Genomic DNA, 22,859 nt, shown 5'->3' with positions numbered 1-22,859 from the left:
GCAGCAGATTTAAAACAAACAAAAGGAAGTATTTCTTCACACAACGTACAGTCAACCTGTGGAACTCTTTGCCAGAGGATGTTGTGAAGGGAAAGACTAACAGGTTCAAAAAAAACCTAGATAAGTTCATGAAGCATAGGTCCATCAATGGCTATCAGGCAGGATGGGCAGGGATGGCATCCCCTGCCTCTGTTTGCCAGAAGCTGGGAATGAGCGACAGGGGATGGATCACTTGATGATTACCTGTTCTGTTCATTCCTTCTGAGGCACCTGGCATTGGCCACTGTAGGAAGACAGGATACTAGGCTAGATGAACCTTTGGTCTGACCCAGTATGACCGCTCTTATGTTATTAAACTCAGATACCTCATTCCAAGTCCCATACACTAGCCACAGACCACATTTTTTCACTTAACGTCCCCATGCTGCAAAGGGATCCCTGAGGGCATAAGTGCCTGTCTCCATGGCTCCCTTTGCAAAATTGGGCCCTAATACAGTAATATTTTTGTATAGGCAGATAGCTGTAAACAGTAATGTCAATAGCTACTGTGAATGAAGTCATGCAAACAGCCAGGAAACTCAGTCTCCAATAAGAAGTCAGAGAGAACCAAACCCTGAACGTATAGAATAGCATGGAAGGAATTGCAATTGCTCAGAAGGGAAGAGAAATGCCCCCACAGGAAGTACTCCAGGGTACCCGCAAAATGGAGACAATCCTGCCCTGTGAATTTCTTTCATTAGTCTCTAAGGTGCCACAAGCACTCCTTTTCTTTTGCGAATACAGACTAACACAGCTGCTACTCTGAAACCTTTCATTATAGTGTTCTCAGACACAGCAGGGTGAAGGGAGTCAAGAATGAGTTTCAGCCTTAATTTCCTGGCTTTTGTAGTTGGAATGCAGTCCCGTAATGTCATGATAAATTATTTTGGCACTGGTTTATTATTTGTATTGTATATTAGACCACAGCCAATGCTTAACTGATTAAACACATGTTGGAGTGCTTTACCTCTGCACCTACAGGTGATTGCAAGTGACTTACAAACACCACCCAGGTCAGACACAACAGAATAGTTGAAATATTCTCTGTCATTATGACATTTAAGTGATAATAGTGCATAATACCAACATGTCATGAAACAGAAATAATCAAATATAAAAGTGAAAAGCCAAAATCAAATTCAGAGGAATTCTAAAATTTTGTTCCAAAATGAAAAGAAAAAAAAATCATTTCAAAGTCCTTCCCACCTTCCCCCATGGGAGTGTTCATCAACATCTGCACATTTTTAAATGATTCCGTTTAAATGAAAAATGCCATTTCCACTGAAACAACATTTTGACCAAAAAAGTTCCAACCAGCTCTACTTGCAAAGACATAAAGTTAACCATGTGCATTAGTCTTTATAGAGTCAAAGCCACAACTTGTACAAATTCACCCCATCCCCCGCAATACTTAATATTCACTCTGGGCGGGTGTGATAAGTGCAACTTAATACTCACTCCGGGCTGGCTTAGGGTCACACCCATTTAAAATATGCAACTTTTACACACAAAAAGACTCACACCCTCTTAATCTAGCCTATTGAGAATAAATTACGACACAAAAGAAACATGAAAGGTTTGCTTTGAAAATGAAAATGAAAACAAAATGCTAGAGTTAGGAAAAATATAGAAAAAAACAATACATTTTCCTTTAACATCTGACCTAATTCTAAAGGCATTTTCTTTCCAGGCATCATAATAAATTGGGGAAGACAGACATCTTGAAAGGGCTACACTTAAATTTAACTTCAATGTATGATTTTCTTTCTAAAGGATGTATATATATTCTCCCTCTTACAGCAAGACTATATGATCACCTATGCATTTCTATTTTCTTAAAAGAGAGAGAGCTGATTGATCACAGAGGGAATGGCTTTCAAACGTTATCTTTAACAACATATACTGGAAATAGATTTCATTGATTTATTGTTCTGCTAAACCCAGGATCTGTCTCTGTAGCATTCATATGTCCGGCTGTTTTCCTCCTTGGCTCACCAACGTGATAAAAAAGACCCTTCATAAACGGCACGAATGTAGCTTTACACAAACTGTTCTATCGGCATAAAAATCTCTAAGACAGTTTGGGGAGGGAGACGTACAAAGAAAATATATTTTTTTTCAACTAAACTAGTGAGCTGCAACAAAGACATTTATTGTTATTTGACTTCAGGATAAGAATCAGTAACATTTCTGATAATAACCCTCATTGCACGATAGTCAAATGAATCCAATCAAAGATCCCCTTAAGAAAAACAAGGGAAGGTTTTACTCACTCCGGGGATAAAGGGTTGAAATTATTAGACAAATAAACAATTTTCTCTCTCTCACATTAGCTATTTGGAGGATAATTGAACCTCTTATTAAAACACACCTAGCCAAACCCTTTGTCTTCACAAAGACAAAAGCCATATTTTAGTCCAGGTAAATGTTGCACAAACAAGGACTAGGGACTCCATAGGACCAAATTCTAGACTTAGAAGCCCATGTGCTATTCCTATTTATTTTAAAGGGTAACACATTCAGGGACAGAATGGTACTTAGTTGCCCTTATAATTAGAGCTGAGCAAATAATTGTTTTTTTCATTCAGCGGCTAAACGGAAAAAAAATTTGGACAAAAAAAATGGTTTCAGGATGACCCAACCCAGAAATCTTGGGGGGTGTGGGGAGTGTTTCATTTTGGAGGTGGGGACAGGGATATCTCTGTTTTTTTAAAATAAATCTAGCTAAATTTCCAAGTGACATTAATTTAAAACAAAATGTTTCGTCTTTTTTAAAAAGCAAATTTTTTTTGGTGGGGGAGGGGGCCAGATTTGACCACAATTTGCAAATATTTTCAGTTGACCCAAAAGTGTATTTTTGGTAAATAAACTATTTGTTTAAAAAAAAATTGCCCAATTCTAGGTATATTAATATATTGCAATAATATTCTCCAGCGTGATGGAAAAGCTCAATACCCATAATGGAGGCCAGATTTTCCAAAGAGATCCGCTCCTCTTTAGGCACTTGAATGAAGTCGCTGGATGTTCTAACTTGGCTGGGTGGGTGTTGTAAAGCTTTCAGAGCCCAGCAGTTCTGACTGAGAACCATTTTCAGCAGCTTCCTCTGATAACAAAGGGGGCTGCATTTTTGAAACCCTGGGCACTTATTTACATGCCTAAATAGGAGCTGTTGGAAGTAGAACTCTTGAAAATCTGGCCCCAGAATTTACAGTTAATATTACTGAAGTGTTTTGGGCCACTGCTGTTGAACACTGTAGTAAAATAGAGGTGCCTAGAGAAATGTGGGTAATCTAAGACAAAATCCCATGCTGCCTTTGAGTCACAGAATCATAGAATATCAGGGTTGGAAGGGACCTCAGGAGGTCATCTAGTCCAACCCCCTGCTCAAAGCAGGACCAATCCCCAATTTTTGCCCCCGATCCCTAAATGGCCCCCTCAAGGATTGAACTCACAACCCTGGGTTTAGCAGGCCAACGCTCAAACCACTGAGCTATCCCTCCCCCCGCAAAAAAAAAAAAGCAAGTCTGGGATGCGCTCGGCAGTGACTGGAGGGACCTGCCGGAGCTGGGGCTGCCGCTGCAGGCAGGCTGAGGAGCAGGAGCCGAGCGGGGAGGCGGCATTTCAAGCCAGGGGCGAGCACTGGAACCAGCCCCGCCCTGTGGCCCGGCTTGCCCGGTAAGTGCCTTTGTATTGCACAGCCCAGCGGCCCCTTAGTGCGGCTCGGGCAGGGGGCATGAGGGGGAAGCCCCTGCCTGGCCAGGGCGGTGACCTCCCCCCAGGGCTCGCTCTGCCCGCTGCTTGGGAGAACTTCCCCCGCCTCTTCTCCGGCTTTTGAGTCCCAAGTATTTGATATTAAAATAGCTCTACACTGATGAAAGGAAAGAAAATATACGGTTTACTAAGATGGACAGAATCAGAGAGAGGGAAAGTCAGGAAAATGACTGTTTGTGCCAGCAGCAAAAATGATAAAGCTTTATACACCCGAGTGATACGATAATAAAAGAAAATGTATTTGGATAAACATAGCTTTTATATCTTGAAAAATCTGCTCGAATCACGATTCTAATTCCAAATTATATTCTGCACCGCGTGCGGTGTTTGAGGAGGGGAATGATTGTTCTGCTGTGTGTCTAGAAAATAGTTAGTTATAATGAAGAGAAGCTCAGCTTTGGGGAAAGGATTATGCCAAGGGGAGACTAGAAGATGAAAATAAATATACTGTAAACTAAGTTTTAAAACAGCAAGGAAAATACTGTCTCTTGAGTTAGGCAGCAATTATACTTATTTATTTTCACTGTGTTTTTGAACAGCCTTAGTTTTCAATCGCCTCTGATCACAACCCAAGAGCTTCTCCGTATGTCGAACTTGTACTTTGCGCAAAAGTCTTGTGACCATGGGCCGTATTGTCTACCATTTGAAGTTGGCATAGCCCCATTAAAGTCAATGGATCTGCAAAAGTTTACACCAGCAGAGAAATTGGCCCAATATCCTCCCTCCCCACCAGGGGCCAACGGGAGTGCAGAGCCCAAACCTGCAAGCCCTCCATATTTAGAGTTCAATCTTCAGTGCCAGCCAAGATGCGTTCAGGACAAGACTTGATACAGAGAGGCAAGGTGCCTTTATGCCATCATCATGCCTTCCACCATCAATCCTGGGATTGATCAGGGCAATTTAGTAATCCAGGGGCAAATCTAGTAATGCCAGTTTACCAACACAACCAGTAATCTCACTATTCTACTTTCCGAGGGTTACCAGTGTAAGGCACAGATAGTATCCTCAGAGACATGCCCCCAGAGAGTAAAAGCATGGTCATGAAGGCTTGAATCATTAGGAAGTATGAGCTATAACATCAGTGGTCAGTGAGCGAAGTAGGAGATGTTTACAGTTACCAGACTTGTACAAAAGCTGATCTTCTGAAACTCTGATCTTCTGAAGTCTGTTGGTACTTTATGCGACAAACCGGCTGTGCTCATAATGTCTGTGTGTCAGTTCTGGAATGGCTTTTTCATTGATGTACCTGTTGGAAAGGCAAGTGCAAGGATACATTCAATGTAACCGAGCAGCGGCATAATGAAGAGAATAGAGATTTGACACATTTGGAGTTGGATCTTTTACAGGCACCGTACCCATACACTCAATAATTCAAATGCTAAGACCAAATGGCACATATGCCAAAACGTATATGGGTTGCACTGGAATACAAAAGGCATACATTCAACTCGATTACCAATGACTCATTGCAGTTCCCTACTGGTCAATCCCACTCCTCCTTATAGGAAGCCATGCACTTTTTCGAAGGGGCACTGGAAAAAGTGAGCAAGTCACAGTGTTATATTATGCTCCCATTTGTTTACAGGGAGAAAAAGGTAGAATCAATGTTGTTCTATTGAGAAGGATGTGGGGGGGGGGGATTGGTTTTGGGTTTTGTTTTTTCTCCAGAAGGATAATTCAACAGTCTACTAGAGCTGACTGTCAAGGAGTTTTTCCTTGATATTTAACCTCCATTTTCCCTCTCCATATCATCCCATTACTACTGGTGACCGTGTATCCCCCTTTTCCCATGGTAGAGAGGAAGCTTTGGCTTGTGATTAATGGACTGGGACTTAGAATGCATTTTCAATTTTCAAATACCAAAAATGATCTAGAGAGGCATGTGCCTCCAGACTTGTCTTTCATTTTTTGTTAGTTTGCTTTGTAGGTAGCAATCTATAGGTGGAGGTCTAGAGTCCATGGGTTTGAGCCCAGATCTTGTGTTTGGTCCAAAAAACAGTTGTTTGTTCTGCAAATAGGCACAGTCGCCCAGAATTCCATCATTCTCTGACATATCTTCAAAGAATGAGACATTTTGGTTGTATTATTATTAAATACACATTTCTCAGATAAGATTACTGTCATTTAATTACACTTGTTAATACATTGCATAAGGATATTAAGCAACCATAATTTCGAACAGCAGACTGCAATGAACTCTATGTGATCTATTATATTAGATGTTTACACCACTACATTCAGCAAGATAGGTAAGCACATGACTAACTTTAAGACAGACCGTAGTGCCATGGGCCCAATGGATTTAAGTATCTTGTTGAATCAGGGCATTAGAGGACCCACAAATCCCTCTTTCCCCAACAATCTGCTCCTGTACATAAGTGTTCACAGGAGCAGGGCCTAAATTAGGCACTCACATAAGGCCAAACCCATTTTTATCTGTAATCTAAGGCAGGATTTGAATCCAAATCTCTAGAGGTGAAAGACTAATTCATGAATCTATATATCTCTCCTCTGCTTGCCTCAGAAAATCTATTGCAATATAATGATTAGTCAAAAGACGTTGGGATATGCCCATTGATATACAGTAGACAGCCAGTGGCTCTCTTCCCCCCCCCCCCCGCACCCTCCACCCTGATACTGTGAAGCCATTACCAAAAACAAAACAAAAAAAACACGTTTTGGGACCTATCCGATGTCATTATAAAGAAAGGATGTGCTCACAAGACCCCTGGGCTGAGAAACCATTTACTAAGTAATTTGCAGATTTCTACTTAGGTAGCCCATAGGCATAGGTATTTGCTAGGTAAGGCTTAGGTATAAGTTAAGGCAATACGCAATGAGCCTACAAGCCTCAAAGCCTGTAAGACAATAACTTAGCTAAACTAATCAAGGCATAAGGCCCGAAAAGCCTTGGCGTTAGCAGCGAGACAGGAGTAACCCTAGAGCAGAAGATCTCACAAGAGAGAATGCTGGAACAAACAACTATGGCTCAGCGGCTGACAGGGAGCCACAAGATGCCGGTTCATACCAGCTTGAGCTATTTTAAGTTAGGAACAGCAGCAATGTCCAACCCCAAGAATGCCATGGTAACTAACGGGTGTGTATGCTAATGAAGTTGAGGTAAAAGGCCATGGGAGAAGGGCACCCCAACATTCGTAGGGTCAAGGTGAGGAGATACCTAATAAGGAAAAGGAGCTGAGTGACAGGCTTGCTCTACTCACCACTACATGGTGCCACCTGCTGGTGGTTCCGGGATTAGCTTGATCAGGCCGACACCTCTTACACCCCCATCAGTTTATCCTCGGCAGCCCTTCTCTTGCTCTCAGGAGCTGCACCTGTCCTCTCCGTGACTCAGCCAGTCACTGTGTGGTTTCCCCTTGGGGCCAGGGGGGGAGTGTATGAAGGTTCCTGCTCTCGCAACAGTCTCAGGCAGTTCTGCTTCACTGCCTCACCGTGCCACTCCCGCAATGGCTGGCTGGGGAACCCGATTCAGCCTCTACTCCGGGTTCCGGTTCAGGGACCCTCTACACAACAGCCAAGGTCTGTTCTCTGCACCTTGCTGCCTTTCCCTGAGCCGCTTCTGTATCTCCTGGCCTTCCCTCCTCCTCTCCGTTTGCCAGTCTCTTCACTCCCTCCTCCCAGGAAGCGAAGGCTCATCGCTGCCAACCCCAAACACCCCTCCCTCTTTCCAGGGAGGGACTGCAGCCTCTCCCAGCTACCCGCTCTGCTTCCAATTCCCTGTCTTTGGAAGAAGCCCTACCTGTCCCTCACCGGTGAGCTTCTCTCTAATTTAGTTGCTTCCAGGCTAAAGCTCCCCTGTTTGCAGCCTAATTAATTGATTGGGCCCACCTGGCGTAATTCATCTCTTGCATTAGACATACAGAGCATTAGGGTAACACGTTATAGAAGCAGTGTCCTGGCCTGCATGCCTGGGGAGATGCCAGGATGATGAACGCTGGCGGTGGTGGTGGTGGTGATGATGATTAGTACTTTGGGTTGGTCTGCAGGGGATGGTGTGAGCCTATGGATGTGAGCATGGTGTGAGCATATGGATGTTTTATACCAGCTCTCTTTTATATATCTGTCTTTTTCATACACACTGGCCTCCTCATCATTGTAATAACTCTAATATTTCTGGGTCTGATCACAAGGGAGGACCCTACCAGCCCACAGAGTCTTAACTGGGATTTCTAATTGACCAATATAATTAATACACAATCAATAAATCAGTCAACACTTGATACATTTTGAATAGCACTGGAATATTCCTTCCAGGGATCAAGGTGCATGACATGCCATTGCCAAGAAAACTCAGCTCCTTGGTCATATAGCAGAGGCAGACGTTAACTGAATAATAAATTGCTTTTCACATGGGTTGTTTAACAATGCAAAATGTAACTTTGCAATAGGACATGGCCTGACATCTCTGAATGTAGAAAGTGAGGGATTTGACCTGGTTGTGTCAAATCGGTATTGGATTTCACATCAGACTGTGGGGACATGACGGTTTCCAATCTGAATCCATAGTGTCATGCAGAAGTAAGAGATGATGCTTACAACCTGCTTCAGTTACTGTCAGATACTCCGCATCATTTTTATTTACTTTCCCGTCCATCCATCTGAAGTTTCCTCCCTCACTCAGCATGTTTAACTTTTATAACTTCTCATCGTCAGCCTTCTTGTTTCTGCGTGGAAAGCCGGAACTCCCTCTAGAGTTCATCTATTGCTCAGTCCTTCTGGAGTAACCAACCCACACAAGGACACAGCAGAGCCTGCTGACCTCCCTCCTTCGCCCCACAAGTAGAGGTCAGTCCATGACTCGCTCCGCGTCCTGAGCGGCACAGATAGTACCCACCCAACTACCTCTAGCACAACTGTTTTTGCCCCATGTCTAACCAGGTGTCCACAGCAGGTGGAAAAAACAGGGTGCCAAGGGACATTTTCTTAACATAGAGTGGGCCAGTGCCCACCATTGATATGGGACTGGTAGTGGGGGCTTTCTAGACCTCTTCTCCTTAGCATGAATTATGGGGATTTCATAGGCGGGGAGGGAGTCTTTGTCACTCTGGTGGTCCTGACCAAATCCCAGGTTCCACCCGGCCTGTACTTATACACCATGCAGACTAATGATTGTTGGCTGCTTGCTCACCTTTAAGGTCTGGTTCTACTCCCACTCACATCAATGAGAGCCAGATAAGAGCTGGTATTAAAGATGACCTGTGAATTGTCTACGTGCATCTGGAAGGATGGCATCCTCCCCTTCTCATCACAGACAATGCACACAGTAACTCCATTGCGCTGGCTGCATCCCATGGGCAATCACTGTAAACCCTCCACTGTAGGTAGAGGTAGTCCTGGACCCACCCTGGCTATGTCTCTGCCCCACACCTGGAAAAAATCCCCCTTGCCTGAGCACCTGAAGGACAATCCCTTTGCCATGCCCAGGGAGTGCTGATGACCCCCCCCTCCCACCAGCATGGTTTTGCACACACGCACGGAAGGATTAAATGGTTCAAACTCTACACAGAGGTGATGGGGTACATCAGGGCTGACTCCAGGATAGGAAGTCTCCCCCTGCAGTTCCATATACAGCACCAGGTTTCTGCACAAGTAACTTTGGTATTTATTGGCGTTAGTGTGGGGGAAACGAAATCAAACTTCTCTTTCAGACGAGGCTTTTTGCCAAATCTGGGAGTGACTGGGGTGCCTAATCAAAGCACAGAACAACCATCGGTGGAGTAGCATCCAGCAGATCGATATATACTTTACACTGCAATAATGAAAAGCCAGAATAACAAAGTAAATAAGAGCTTAGAATGGCTATTACTGAAGGATGAAAGCTTGAAAGATCTTGCTGTAGCTGAAAAGTACAGTTTGACCTATAAACAAAGAGAGGAAGAAAAGCAGTCTAGTTTAGCCTCATTATTCTGCTACTAAGCTGGGTCTGGTCTGGAGATTGGTTTGCATGTAGCTTTGAGCTCTGTTCAGAACTCTCATTAAAAGGAGGTAAAAATTAAGTGGGAGAATGTGACATGGTTAGAACAGAGATTCTGATCATTAGCGTGTATTCTGTGCACTCCCTGGGTCACTATTTAATAAGTGAAATGCTTTTCCAGATTTATGGTATTTTCCCACAGTCCCACAAGAATAATGAGTACTATTTATTTTTGTAATTAAGTAGAACCTATGAGCTAGAGCTATGGAAATAACCGATTGTTCAGTTCAGTGGCCAACCAAAAAAAATGTTAAATAATTGCTTTGCATCAATTCAACATGATTTTTTCCCCCAATTTTTTCAGTGAACCAAAATAGTTTTTAAAAAATTGTTCAGGTTGAACAAAACATTTCATTCAAAGCAAAATGTGTTGTTTCGTTTCTGAGGATTTTTTTTTTTACCTTTTCAAAAAAAATTACATAAAATTGAGGTAATATTTGACTGTAAAAGCCAAAAAACTTCAAAAATGTCAAAACTAAACATTAACTTTTTCTGATTTATTTATTTTGACCATAACAATTTGGCAAATTCAGCATGAGGTCACAAACTAGTTCGGGCAACCCAAATCTGCATTTTTCAGTGGGGAAAAAAAAGTTTCTTCTACAAAATTTTACCGAGCTCCATTCATAGATCAGGCCTTCATTGTGGTAGGCGCTGTACAAACACAGAATTAAAAGATTGTTAGCTCCAGGGGCCAGGTATTATTTAAATATTGGACAAGAGACAGCTGGTGGATACAACAGACGGGCAGAGCACAAGAACACTTGTCTATAATATGAAAAGGAGTACTTGTGGCACCTTAGAGACTAACAAATTTATTAGAGCATAAGCTTTCATGGGCTACAGCCCACTTCACCGAATGCATAGAATGGAACATATAGTAAGAAGATATATGTATACATACAGACAAGGTGGAAGTTGCCATACAAACTGTAAGAGGCTAATTAATTAAGATGAGCTGCTATTAGCAAGAGAAAAAAACTTTTGTAGTGAAAATCAAGATGGTCCATTTAGACAGTTGACAAGAAGGTGTGAGGATACTTAACTTGGGGAAATAGATTCAATACTTGTCCATAATGATTCTTCTAGGTCTCTCTAAGGATAGGGTGCCATTGAGCATAAAATGCTGCTGTCCTGTCTCCAAAAGTTTGCGCGGGTAGATGAGACTGAGCAGAAATGGCTCAGATCCCTCTCCTCGGGCTGAAGACAGAGCGTCACAATTAGAGCTGGGCCACATTGATCAGTCAGATAGTAAATGTGTCGAAAACTGCAGTTTCAGGGCAACAAACTATTTGCAAATCAGGATTGTATTTGGTGAATCGTTTCCACTGACTAAAAAATGGGGAGAAATCAAAGCGTAAACAGTTTGTTCTGACATTTTCTAAATGAAATGTTTTGATTTTTCATTTCAGAACAGTGTTTTGTTTAGAAATTGAGCTAGACCTGTTCAATTAAATAAAAAAAAGAGTAAAAACCACCCAAAAATATATCAAAATGAAAAAAAAACTTTGTTTCGGGTCAAATTAAACCTGAAGGGGAATTTTTTTCAGTTATTCATTTTGGCAAGAAAAGGCAAAAAAAATTCAGTTTGGTTTGAAACTAAGCTTTTTTTCCAGATGTTTGGGTTCAGCCAGCGAACACTTAGACCCCCTGCTGACCGGACTGGTAGGAGTAACTAAGTGCTAAGATCGAGCTCTACTGACTCCATAAGAAATATGTATCCACTATGAATGAGACACTAGTGATATTCGATCAACTCCACAGAGACTCAAAAATCATGGGACGCTATTTGCTGCTTCAGCTGTGTCCAGGCAAAATATATTAAATGCCTCCAAACAGCCAGAGTGAGCATGATACGAACTCTCCAAAAATGAGTTTCATAAAGTGTGCCTAATGAACTCCCATATTCCATGCACATCTAGGGACTGTGTAGGTCATAAGCCAGGAATGGTAAATAGGACAGTGGAGCCACAACAGACTGATCAGCCAAACAAGTACACCACGTGTGGTCATAGTTCACAGAAACATAAGGCTGAAAGGGACCTCGAGAAGTCATCAGTTTTCAGTTACACAAAATGATGGGTTTTAGGCATTTTTTTCAATTTATATTTTCACCATTGCAGGAAATTCTCGCAGGCAGCCAACAGGGAGCTCAAACAATTATTATTTAACAGCACGAGATTCAAAAAGTTCAAGCTTTATAACCGCTAACACACAAATTGTGTATTTTGACTTGTGACACGGACAAAATAAATCTCCTTAAATCAAACTCGAATAAGTTCCCAAACAGCAGCGGCATATTTCTTACTTTGTCTCTCTGTCAACGTTGATCATCATCAATGCAAATATTTTTTTCATCGGTATGGGCTGGGTGAATGGACTTTAAGGTGGATAGAAAGCTGGCTAGATCATCAGGCTCAACGAGTAGTGATCAATGGCTCCATGTCTAGTTGACAGACAGTATCGAGCGGGTTGCCCCAGAGGTCGGTCCTGGGGCCAGTTTTGTTCATCTTCATTAATGACCTGGAGGATGGCGTGGATTGCACCCTCAGCAAGTTCGCAGATGGCACTTAGCTGGGGGGAGAGGTAGATACGCTGGAGGGTAGGGATAGGGTGCAGAGTGACCTAGACAAATTGGAGGATTGGGCCAAAAAAAATCGGATGAGGTTCAACGAGGACAAGTGCAGAGTACGGCACTTAGGAGGGAAGAATCCCATGCACTGCTACGGGCTGGGGACCAACTGGCTAAGCAGCGGTTCTGCAGAAAAGGACCTGGGGATTACAGTGAATGAGAAGCTGGATATGAGTCAACAGTGTGCCCTTGTTGCCAAGAAGACTAACGGCATAGTGGTCTGTATTAGTAGGAGCATTGCCAGCAGATTGAGAGAAATGATTATTCCCCTCTATTTGGCACTGGTGAGGCCATATCTGGAGTATTGCGTCCAGTTTTGGGGCCCCTACTATAGAAAGGATGTGGACAAATTGGAGCGAGTCCAGTGGAAAGCAACGAAAATGGATAGGGGGCTGGGGTACATGACTTATGAGGAGAAGCTGAGGGAACTGGGCTTATTTAGTCTACCGAAGAGAAGATGAGGGGGATTTGATAGCAGACTTCAACTACCTGAAGGGAGGGTTCCAAAGAGGATGGAGCTAGGTTGTTCTCAGTGGTAGCAGATGACAGAACAAGGAGCAATGGTATCAAGTTGCAGTGCGGGAGGTCTAGGTTGGATATTAGAAAAAACTATTTCACTGGGAGGGTGGTGAAGCACTGGAATGGGTTACCTAGGGAGGTGGTAGAATCTCCATCCTTAGAGGTTTTTAAGGCCCGGCCTGACAAAGCCCTGGCTGGATGATTTAGTTGGGGTTGGTCCTGTCATGAGCAGGGGGTTGGACTAGATGACCCGCTGAGGTCTCTTCCAACCCTAATCTTCTATGATTCTATGAATTTATCAAGGAATCCATCCCCTGTCGTCCAGTCCCAGCTTCTGGCAGTCAAGATTTTGGACCTATCCTCCAAGATAGAGGCAATATGATATTTTCTGTCTTATTATCTGTCCCTTTCCTAATGGTTCGTAACATTGTGTTACCTTTTTTGCCTACTGCTACACTTTAAGCAGATGTTTTCAGAGAACTATCCATGAAGACTCCAAGATCTCTTTCTTGGGTAGTAACATCTAATTTAGACCCCATCATTTTGTATGTATAATTGGGATTAAGTTTTCCAATGTGCATTACTTTGCATTTATCAACATTGAATTTCATCTGCCAGTTTGTTGCCCAGTTACTCCATTTTGTGAGATCCTGTTGTAATTCTTGGCAGTTGCCTTTGCCTCTTAACTATCTTGAGTAATTTCGTATCATCTGCAAACTTTTCTACATCACTGTTTACCCGTTTTTCCAGATCATTTATGAGTGTGCTGAACAGAACTGGTCCCAGTACAGATCCTTGGAGGACCCTACTATTTACTTTTCTCCACTGTGAAACTGTTTATTCCTACCCTTTGTTTCCTGTCTTTTAACCAGTTACTCATCCATGAGAGGATCTTCCCTCTTATCCCATGATTCCTTACTTTGCTTAAGAGCCTTTGGTGAGGGACCTTGTCAAAGACCATATTACCTATTACATATTAAACAATTGGACCTGTCCTGGTTAGCGATATTTACAAAGTCTCCATAGTTGATTGCATATGCTATTATCCATATATGGCAGGATGAAATGTAGTTGACCAATTCATTTCTTTTGATGCCTTCACTGGTTTTTTGCTTTTGCACTGATACATTCTGGCGTCTCCAGCCAGTAGAATGCATCTTTAAACATCTGAAGTTGGTTAACATGATAAACTTTTTTTGTTTTAAATTTCTCTTGTTTTAGTAACTCAGTTATACACAGCTGAACTTAGCTTATTTGCCATGTAACAGGGACCCAGTTTATTTACAATGGAACAGGGACCAAGTCATTTATAACACATGCTATGCTTTAATATAGTGTATGATGGAAGAATGACATGGTTTTCTACTCTTTACTTATTGTTTTTGCCTTTGTTAAAATACATTTTTGCTTTTTGTTCTGATTTTTCCAATTCTTCAATACAAATTGAGACAGAGAGAGAGGATGCTTTTGCAGTTTTTGCAAAAAGACATTCATTTTTACTTCCTTAACATGTGTATTACCAGTTTCCCATAATAAATATAGTACTTGACTGCTCAGACATGCTCAGAATCTTCTGTGAAAAATTGTATTGCTCTCCTCCACTCACCCCCCCTGCTGTTCATAGAATATCAAGGTTGGAAGGGACCTCAGGAGGTCATCTAGTCCAACCCCCTGCTCAAAGCAGGGCCACCAATCCCCAGTTTTTGCCCCAGATCCCTAAATGGCCCCCTCAAGGATTGAACTCTCAGCCCTGGGTTTAGCAGGCCAATGCTCAAATCTCTGAGCTATCCTTCCCCCCCTCTGTTTTAGCAACAGAATTAGCAACAGAATTTTTACCCAAGCTTTTTTTGAGTTAATTTGTTGGAAATAAAACTTTAGTTAAATATTTGAAAGCGTAAACTTTAATAACCAATATTTAAACATAGCAACAAAGAAAACAGTATAAAATTAAAGCAAAATGAAGTTTAAATGCAGGTTTATGCAAATACTTTGGGAGTAAAACTTTTATAACAAATTCTTGTGCTTGGGAGACAAAGGTAAAACCTGTTCAGATTTGTTTGGTTTAGCTTTAACATTTTGCAGCATAACCAGACATAATATATTTGTTATAATGATGAGTGCAAGATTGATTTTTGTTGCAACAAAATAAAAACAAAAACTAGTTATGTGACACACAACATACCTAACATATAGGATAAATTTACAATTAAAGACGAATGAATGCCAAAATTGTACAAGACAAGGCCTTAAGAGCTTAAAGTTATTAAGACAATGCATTTTAGAAAAAAAAATTAACTTTAATTAGGCAGGTTATTTGTTACATTTTATTTAAAACTTAATACACATTGATTAAAATTCCTGTTGTTAGTTGCCCACTTTATTGTATTAGTTTAATTAACTTAAGGCAGTTTACATTGCTTTATGTTACTTTTACTTTAAGAATACTGCTACATAGAAATAAATAAAGCCCATATAGGATTCAAAGCAGAGCTCACCTTTTTGTTGCTTGGCAACCGTATCTTCAAGAGAGTTCGGAGTTTCTTTAGCTGTTGCATTACTGAAGAGTTAAAATCATTAATCCTAGTGGGATTATTTGAAGTTTTTTACCTGAAGCATTTTGATGATTTCTTCAGGTTTTTCAGTTGCTCCGTCTCTTCCTGCGACTCTCTATAATTTATAATTTTTTAAATGAAGGGAGGGCAAAAGTGAGAAGGAAGCAAGGTGGTGGGGGGAGGCAGATGTGAGCCAAGGGGGGTTAATTAACTCTGAGAGGGCATTTCAAAGTACAGGCAAGCAGCAAACTGAACCAAGTGAGGAATACAGGAGAAAAAGGAAAGAGGGGGGTTTGGATGGCAAAAGGACAACAAGGAAAACTTGACCTGTATGTAGAGAAAGGTTACAATATTAGCTCTCAGAGGGAATTGGGGGGGGGGGGGGGAGGTCTGTGCTTAGAGCCGGTGGGCTGGGAGCTAGGACTTCTAGGTTCTATCCTGCCCCCCAGGAGGAGAGTGGGCACTACCACCTGTTCCCACAAAACCTGAATTTGTTCCTCAAGTGCCTGTTACTTATGTCTGCATCCTAAATGGATTACAGGAGCACCCTGCCTTTCTGTAGCTCAGTGGTTTTCAACTTCTTTTCTGGCGACCCAGTTGAAGAAAATTGTTGATGCCCACGACCCAGCGGAGCTGGGGGATGAGGGGTTTAGGCTGTGGGAGGGGCTCAGGGCTGGGGCAGAGGATTGGGGTGTGGGGGTGCAGGCTCTGGGGTGGGGCTGGGGATGGGGGGTTTAGAGGGCAGGAAGGGGCTCATCTCGGGTGGCTCCCTGTCAGCGACAGAGTTAAGGCAGGCTTCCTGCCTGTCCTGACACCGCAGACTGTGCTACCCCCTGGAAGCGGCCAGCAGCAGGTCTGGCTCCTAGGTGGCTCTCGCCCACAGGCACCGCCCCACAAGCTCCCATTGGCTGGGAGCCAGTGCTCAGGGCGGGGTCAGTGTGTGGAGCCCCGTGGCCCCCCCCACCTAGGAGTTGGCCCTGCTGCTGGCCGCTTCTGGGGCACAGTGCGGTGTCAGAACAGGGACTTTTAACGGTCGGCAGTGCTGACCAGAGCCGCCGCGACCCAGTGTCTTCCATTACCTGACCCAGTACCGAGTTGCAACCCACAACTTGAAAACCACTGCTGTAGTTCATGTTCCTGGGCCACTCCATCCACCTTTTTAAGATTTTTTGCCAGCCTAATTTTTCTCTCTCTTGCTGCATCTCATCTGATAAGCTCCTAGTCTTCCCTTAATTTCTTGTACACTGTAAGCAAGAGGGGTATTACAGTGGCTTATATCATCCATTTGCTGTTTTAATTTTTTTATGTTGATCTTGTTCTAGTTTTAAGTATTTTGTTTGGGGGTTTTTTTGTTCAATGCTAAACAAGTGAGGCAATGCATCGCACAGACTGTTTGGCTCCTTAGCTTTTTCTTTTTTAATTTTTTTCCCTCCATTTCCAGTTTAAACAAGTTATATTCATGACCCTAAGAGTCAAAATTATTTATAGCAAGTCTGAATGACAGACCACTGTGACTGTTTACAGATCATACATCACCAGGTTTTTAATGTCTCCTGTTTCATTTGTCATGGCTTTATGCTCCCTGTTCTGCATTTGCCAAGAAAGAGACCTCTTTTCCTCTCGTGTTATTCTGTGTCTGGTGTTGAGCCATTAAAAGCACTTTATATAGATATCTAAAAGGTGGCTTTTCACCCAGGAATTCCTCAAGTATTGACATTTCGCCCAGAGTGCTTCATCACACACACTTTGTATTGAACTGGGAATTTTAAGAAAGGCATTTCACTGCACTTAAAGGCCTGGCCTGACCTGCTACATGAGAGTACATGAGATGAATGAATACCAGCATCCCACCTCTTTCTGAACATTATCCCCTCCAGCAGTTAGGTCACGATCCCACACTACTTGACTTCTGATTTGGCTAGATGGCCCCTGGCTAGGCTCAGCCAGTTTGCTGACAAATAGTCTAGTCAATTGCTGGACCATACTTTGGTTTGTTATGAAATATAGTCAAGAGACCAAAGAACCAATAGGAGTTAAGTTTATTGTTAGAAGCCAATGATAATATAGTACGGGGAAAAAGTTCAACACGATACCAGTCTCTGGGAAGCCATCACCCGCAGTGTTATTAACATTCACCTTATGTAGAAGGTGGGCTCCTGAAGTTACACTCCTAAAACTATCCTTTTTAGATCCATCCTGTTTACAAGGAAAAAAGGAACTGTGTGTGTCACCGGAAACTAGATTTAATCAATCAGCTTTCGACTTTGTTTCTCTGGCGTACCCTTTCTCTCTCTCTTCAGAACTCCTGCATTCCTGGTACCATGGGGTGCAAAGGCACCTCCTAAGGTTCGTACTACGGTAGCACAATCACATATCTTGTCCTTTTCCTTTGGGACGTTCCAGTATTGGCCCGTGAGAGTAAATCCCTGCCCGTTGCTACGGTAAAACACCCACATTGCCTGATCCTGACTGTTTTCCCCTCTGCGTAAGCCAAAGCTGATTTCAGCTAATGCCAGGTGGTAGGGGTGACTTGTCATGGATGAACAGAATTGTGGGGAGAGTTTGATACATTCCGTTAGCATAATTTCCCAACATTTATATTACGACTAGGCCTAACATAGATGTACTGGCTGACCAACCTTAGTGACAAGTTATAAGTTAGAAGATAACATATACAACAACTATCGATATTTTTTAATCATGGGCCTAATTGTGAGCCCTCCTGCACCTACTTGCGTTGCCGGAGCCCAGGCAGGTGGGAAGCAGCCCCAGCTGGGCACGTGCGCTCCTTGCCATGCAAGCGGGTGAGGGTCGCACTGCCACTACCAGGAACAGCTTCAGCAGCACCAGATTCATCCCTGGAGTAACTCCTGACTGCCCCAAACACAGACATTTGGAAAGGATTTAAACCACCCTCCTCCTCCTCCCCTCATCCACCCCCAGAAAAATCACGGAATGAACGTGATGCTTCCTGCCAGCACATTGTTCACTCGGCCTGTGTGTTACACCCCTTCCCCCACCCTGTCTCAGTCTGGGCTGTTTACATTGTAAACGCTTTGTACAGCCCCTAGCACACCGGAGAACCATTCTTGGTTGCCCCCTAGACACCGTGATAAAAAAAACTTGAGTGGATGGAGCCTTGCCACTGTTTGTCAGGTGTGTCAGCCGATGCACCGGAGCTGGCAGATAGAGGGGAGTAACCTAGACCAGCAAAGAGACTCGCACAGAAAAAGGGACACTCCGAGTCCCAGGCTGGTTCCAGCCCAAAGAGCTTGTAAAAGTGAGGGACTGACCACAGTGATTACAGGCAGGCCTCATGCAAGCTGTCAATCACACCACTACTGATATGCATCAGTCCTGACCCGCAACCTCCCTGCTAACCCAGTCCTGAATCATGTTCTCTGGAGCCTCTCTCATTTGACTTTATTTACATGGACATAACAGATGTTTTGGAGGTGCCGCTCAGCTCGTGGCCCTGGTACAATTGTCTCCCCTGCCGCCCCCCTCTCTGAGCTTCCCATATCAATACAAAATGCCAATTGGGTGGAATTGCATGGCAGAACATCTGCTGTGCATTAAAATTCTTCTCCATTGTTTTGGTCCCCAACTTCTATTTCAGTTTTCCAAGTAGGAGAATGAATAAAGGTTTTCCAGAAGAAACTGGTGATGCATTTGAGTCCACATTTGGTTTTTAGTGAAAATACGACTCTCTTGTTCATTGTTTGACCCCGTTACGCACTGCTGTAACACCAGAACCTTGGTTCTTAAGACACAAGGGTTCTTAAATTGTGGGCCAGGTGACATATGCTGATGAATATTGATTTTGCTGGAACCACACAGCTGAAGACATGCCCATCAGACCAAAACATAACAAATGGGCCCTGAGACTTTTATGAACAGAGACTTTATCTTCTATAAAGTGATGCTAAACTAAAAGCAAAGTCTCACAAATGGCATTATGGGAAACCTTGGCATGAATATCAATTGGTTCATTCTGATCCTTGCTATTACAATACATTCATAACAACTAAATCTGTGTTTCCCAAAGTCTTTGATGTGCCCTTCTAAAGAGGGCTAGGTGGACTACCTGGAAAGCACATACAGATTTCTCAATTGTTCTCTAGTCTCAGCTTTCACTGAAAAAAAAAGAAAAAGAAAAAAAGTCTCCACCTGTTATGGTTGTGAAGAAAACCTTCAAACGTAACCAGAGCAGAATCATTTGCCTGAGTTTGCAGAGAGCCTGAAACAATAAGCTCTGAGAAATGTGAACTGTCCCTTTCACAGTTCAATGGCTTAGCAGAAGCCAATAATGATACTTTAAAATATCAGCATTGTTAACTATTCCACTGCTCAAAGCCTGTAAGAAAGAAGAGGGAGTTTCATATTTATTAAGGTTTATATCAGCCTTTCCCAAAGTGGTGGAAGAGGGCACACAGGCCGAGCTGGAGGGGTGGGCGGTTGTACCAGTTAAGAGGGGTAGGCCATTTGACGCTACATGAATGGATTGTGAGGTGGTTCACTTTGTTTCATTTTGCTGAAAGGGACTTCACATTCAAAAGTTTGGGAGACATTGGACTAGACATTCAAGATCTGACTATTCTCAGGTGAATGGTGGATATTGGCACCGATCCTGGAAAATCTGCTTTACACAAAAAGCTCAGTAATAGAGATTTTAAGATTTGCCATTGTAATTCCTTGGCTCGGTGGTTATGTCTCCCTCTAATAGCTGGCCCATGTGACTATATCAAAATAGTGCTTGCACATTAGCTAAAGAAAATCTAAATGCCTTGTGCTGAATGTCCCATGTTCAATCTGTGTTGACAAACAGTGGCTGTAATCATGGTTCATTATTCTTCCACATTTTCAATGACCGTAGGTGGCTATAGCAAGAATTAGAATCTTCCTGCACAAAGAAAAACCAAATGAGCCTCACTTCCTCCATCAAATCCTTTTCAATCCATTGATCAATCTATTTCTTCCTGTTAGGAGGCCAACAAAAATTTAAAAATCACAGTTTAGGAGACAGTCAATGACACCTGTGGAGTGAGCCAATGGGAAGTTATCTGTTCTTAAGTATTTAGGAATATTATTTCTCTTACCTCTATGGATGCAGCTTTGATCCAATGAGCTACATCTGAAGGAGAAACCTAGTCCCTAAAATTGTTGCATCAGACTCCCATGACCTTTTTTCTGGCCACGCTCTCCTGTTATTGCAAGGTTGACGTTAGAGCTGTGCAATGTTCAGTGGCTTTAGTTCAGTTGTTTGGTTTTCATGCTCACTTGAACCCAGCAATCATCATAAAATACAGTGAAAACCACTGAGTTTGGGCTCAGACCATGTGAGCAAGTTTGTTTCCCCTGCAGAAAGAAGACGCTGCTTGAAATTTGGCCAACCCTGGGCTGAGTCTGGGGATTGCAATGAAACCCTCAACAAAGGGAGTATTTCCTGATTCTGAATTAGCTTCCAGTGTATGGAAGCTAAACTTCAAAGCACTTCACCGCCCCCACAATTAGCCGAGAATTCCTGAGCTGTACCATAGGGTGTAAATCTGTTTCTTATGCTCTTGGTGCAGATAAGAAGGCCCTGTACAATAGAAATGGTTTTGTATTGCCCATTTATAGAGCTGGTTGGGAAGGAAGAGAGGATGAAAATCTGAAAATCAAAGAGAAGGACAAAAACAGAGAAAGTTGACCTGCTCCACAGACATGACAAAGGGAGGATTAATTTAGCTCTACTTGCCGTTAAATCAAAGCTTTCTGGAAGTTAATTTTGTTGCTGAAAAAAAAGGTAGAGGAATACAGTAAAAGTACTTTCTAATTAACTATGTGTGTGTGTATACACAAACACACATATATATGAATGAAATATGCAAATGTGATGTTGATATAGATACTGTGTTGGTAAAATCAAATAGGGTAGTACGCTCCTCCCAGGTAAAGTCATATTCAGAACCCAAACGGGTCTTTAAGTTGGATAGAAGGGATAATTGTCAAAGATGTATGGAATATTTGATACAAAATGTACAATTTTCAGTTAGCCCAGCTTTCACATTCCGTGTTTTCATTGGGGGCGGGGGAAGGGCTGTTTTCATCAGCAACAATTTCAAAGTTTGTACAGAAAATTCCAAGCTTGATTTTGAGATCCAGGAAAATTTCAGGCATCTTTTCTTGGTGCATTTTATACTTCAAGCTTGGTATTGATCGCATGGTGGAAATCACACAGCATTTCTTCGACTTGCCTACTTAGTGGAGCTTTCCCCGCAGGCACCTGTTGCACTCTCAGAATGACCCAAAACAAAATTTTTCAGCAAATCAAAAAATGAAATTAAAAACACCCCAACCATTTTGGATGAAACTAAATCTTTCCTGCAACCTGAAACAAAAATGTTTCATTTTGATTTCAAGGTTTTTTGTTTGACATTCTAAAAAAATAAAATTAAAGGGAGTTTCTAACCAGCAGTTGTTTCAAATAAAAAAAACCCCAAACATTTTTTTTTAAAAATGTTGAAATGAAATGTTTTGATTTGTTTGGAATTTCTTTTTTTAGGGTCCCCCCCCCCCACCCAGCTTAAACAAACAGTTTGGCAAAATCAACACAATCAGCAAAAATGTTTTGTTCAACCCAATTCTGAATTTTTTTGCTGAAGAAATTTTCGGTCAAAAAATGTCACCAGGCTCTGTTCAGTACAGCCTGCTTCCCAGAGCCTGCCCTTTGACCTCCTTAGCATGGTTACAAAACTTAAAGGGACAGTGTGCAGGAATACAGAGCCCTGGCATTCCACCCAGTTCTTACACAAGACAATGGTTATGTGTACATTAAAATATTCTGTCATACATATTCCAACTTAAGCATGCTACATTCTCAGTAGAAGCCATTTTGACTCAATTGGTCAGAGAAACTGGCTGCATTTTGAGAGGTCTAGAGCTGTGAGTTGACACAAAGTCTTTGACTAGTTAAGCATAAGAACCCAGGTACTTATCTGAACAAACTGCTGGATCATCCATGTTACTGCTCTGGGCTTTGCATTTTTGAATTGTATTGTGTTGCTCTCCCAGCAGGCAAAGAATTATCCATTGAGGAGAAGATCCAGAATACCTAGAGGATTGCCTCTCCCACCCACACATTCACAGCTCTGGTCCTCCTCAGGTGCAAGCAACTCCTCTTGTGAGATGGAAGCTTGTTTGTGGAGGAGATGGGGCTTTCGGAGGGGTGGCCCAGGACTCTGCAACTCACCGTGGCAGGAGCCAAGAATTACCGACCCCTTCCCGCTGCAGTATTTTTATGATTGTAGCGCCTACAGGTCCCAGCTGAGTTCAGGGTCCTGCTGCGTTATCCATTGTATACACACAC

This window comes from Natator depressus, chromosome 11 (genome assembly GCF_965152275.1).
Source record: "Natator depressus isolate rNatDep1 chromosome 11, rNatDep2.hap1, whole genome shotgun sequence".
NCBI lineage: Eukaryota > Metazoa > Chordata > Testudines > Cheloniidae > Natator > Natator depressus.
Note: the sequence above shows the minus strand (reverse complement) of the source record.